The sequence below is a fragment of the Trichechus manatus genome, unplaced genomic scaffold (genome assembly GCF_000243295.1).
Source record: "Trichechus manatus latirostris isolate Lorelei unplaced genomic scaffold, TriManLat1.0 scaffold00243, whole genome shotgun sequence".
Classification (NCBI taxonomy): Eukaryota; Metazoa; Chordata; class Mammalia; order Sirenia; family Trichechidae; genus Trichechus; species Trichechus manatus.
The window spans coordinates 1,543,532-1,546,278 of record NW_004444179.1 but is presented as its reverse complement, the minus strand read 5'-3'; positions in this window follow the sequence as shown (position 1 = coordinate 1,546,278).

The window sequence follows — 2,747 nt, the reverse complement described above, 5'->3', positions numbered from 1 at the left end:
TAGGGTTTCAGGATTGTTGATTCTCTGTTTGGCTTAGTTTTTCAGATCTTTGTTGTGGAGGGACGGCGTGGTGCTTCTGCCTAGACCGCCATCTTGCCGGAGTCCCCCCAAGAAGACAATTCTTACAAATGCATCAAGCCCTTCCTCTCTTCTCTAATGATTGCCTGAGTGGGGCCTTTGGCTCCTGCCGAGTAGGACCCTGACCACACATCACAAATGATTGATCCAGAAGGGTTCTCCTGATCCAAATTGAGTCAATGAATATCTTTCTCACAGAAATTTTTAAGTTGGACACTAGTAAATTGGATCAGTTTATGGCAAATACTAGATTATGCGGTGATATTGGCTTGAGGTAATAGGAGCTCTTTGAGAGCAGCTGTGATTATTCACCAATAATTGAAGCATGGAAAACTGCAGAAGGAGAGGGGAACCAGGTATCCCTGAAGATTGCTCTGGATAAGAGAGATGAGGTCCCAGAGAGATAGAGGTGGTCCCAGATAAGGATCAACTGAGCTTTCTACCCTTGTATTTTATGAGATACCTTTAAATTCTCCTATTAAGTGCACTTTTTCTAGCCCCAAATTAAACTTCTTTAAGTGTCTTCTGTTCCTTGAACACAACAGTTACTGATTAAGGATTTGCCTTTTATCAGTTTAATCATTCTCCCACCATAGACTCAGCACATATTCAATTTTGGCATATATCTTATGAATTTATTTTCATTTCAGAGAGCATAGTGACTGATAATAAAATAATAATATTATAATAATATAACTGATAATAAAATAATAATATTGGAGAATATTAAAAATGCATCTATTCTAAAACCTACATTTTACAGGCGAGGAAAGTGAGGTCCAGAGAGTGTTTAAGTGGTTGTACCAGATCATTCAGATGAGTGGCAAAATAATTGGGACTGAACCTGAAATGGTAGCGAGTATCAGGAGACCTGAGTTTAACTCTGTGCTCCCGCTAAGTACATGGACAACTTCAATTTACAAAAAAGAATATGGGATTAGAACCTGTTAAAACCTATAAATATTCTTCAATTGTATTATCATGCTATCACTTCCAGGCAAGTGCTTGCAATTATTTAATTTTTTTTAATTGAAACTTATGTGGTCTTATTACCATATTTTTATGCAAATAACGTGCACGTTCTACATTTGTTTGCCAACCACACTCCCTGTAAGATGTTTTCATAAGCACACTGTGATGGTTAAGATTGTATGTCAACTTGGCTAGACCATTATTCTCAGTGTTTTGGTAGTTGTATAATGTTGTGATCACCCCCATGATGGAATCTGCTGAGTGGTACTGGCGGAGGCGGGGCCTGTGGCAGCTCACCGCCCTCTCAGTTTCACCTCTCTGCCTTCCGCTGGTTACCTCTGCCTGCTCACCTTGCCAAGGTTTTTGGCTTGTTCCAGACTCAGCAGCTGCCTCTTGTTGTCTCACCTCCAGTTCATGGGACTTGAGCTAGCAGCTTACCCACTGATCTCGGAATTCATTGAACTTCTTAGCCTACAAGCAAGAGTCCGGTTCCCCAACCTGCTGACCTTGGGTTCCCCAGCCCCTGCAGCTACGTGAACCAGGAGAAACCTTGCAGTCTTGTCTGCTGATCTTGGAATTCACTGACCTTCACAGCCTGTGAGCAGGAGCCCCTCTCCAACCTGCCAACCTTGGGTTCACCAGCTTCTGTGGCTACGTGAACTGGGAGAGGCCTCTACCCTGATCTGTGGACTTGGGATGTTTTAGCCTCTACAATTGCATGAGCTATTTCCTTGATATAAATCTCTCTATATATATATATATATTTATGCGCTCTACTGGTTTTGCTTCTCTAGAGAACCCAGCCTAAGACACACACTATGCTAATTTTTTTACGGCAACATGTAAAAAAATATTGGCACAGTGCTACTTACACTGTGATGTGGCATGGGCTACACGTTCATGGCATCAGCCCTCGAGTGCGTTAACCAAGTGTTCAAACCTTTATTCTGCAAAACCCAATGGAGTGTGCCTGGTGTAATTTCAGTTCGTTTCGCTCCTTGCCTTCATGAGGTAATGCACTCTCGTGAACAACAGGCGCATGCGCTGTTCTGTGCGTAGCGGCAGAACGACATCTGCCGGCCTCCAAGAAGGGTAAACTGAGGATGGCTTCCTGTTGTTTATTTTCCTAAACTGTACAGTTGGAAACTTTGTTTTAAACATAAAACACAAAAAACAAAAGGGGGAATAAAATTAAAGCACAGTTTAAAAAAAAAAAAAAAACCTTGTGGGAGGAGGGTGCAGTTGGCAAACAAACATAGAAGACACACGTTATTTGGGTAAAAATAGGTAGTGGGTAGCTAATAAATGTATAATAATTGATTCTCTAAAAAAAGTATGTGCATATACATTTGTGCATAATTTTAGTATGAATTTTATTAATATAAAGCATGTTTGACATACATTTTTAAAATAATAAAACATACAATATTATTTATTGCCATTTCCATATAGCAATTTGATTTTCACAAAATATTGATTTTGCTGAACTCTTGTATGCGTAGCCAACCAACCATGTCTATAATTGATGAAGAAGTGTAGTTCCTTAAATTAATAAGTGAGACAAAAGTGAAGCAATGGAGATGGATTTTGACAATCCACTCATTCAGCAATGACATGAGTAACCTCTTTCCTGAATCAGATAATAATTTTCAAAAACTGGAAGAATATCTCAAATTTTTGTGCTATTCTCTATGTAA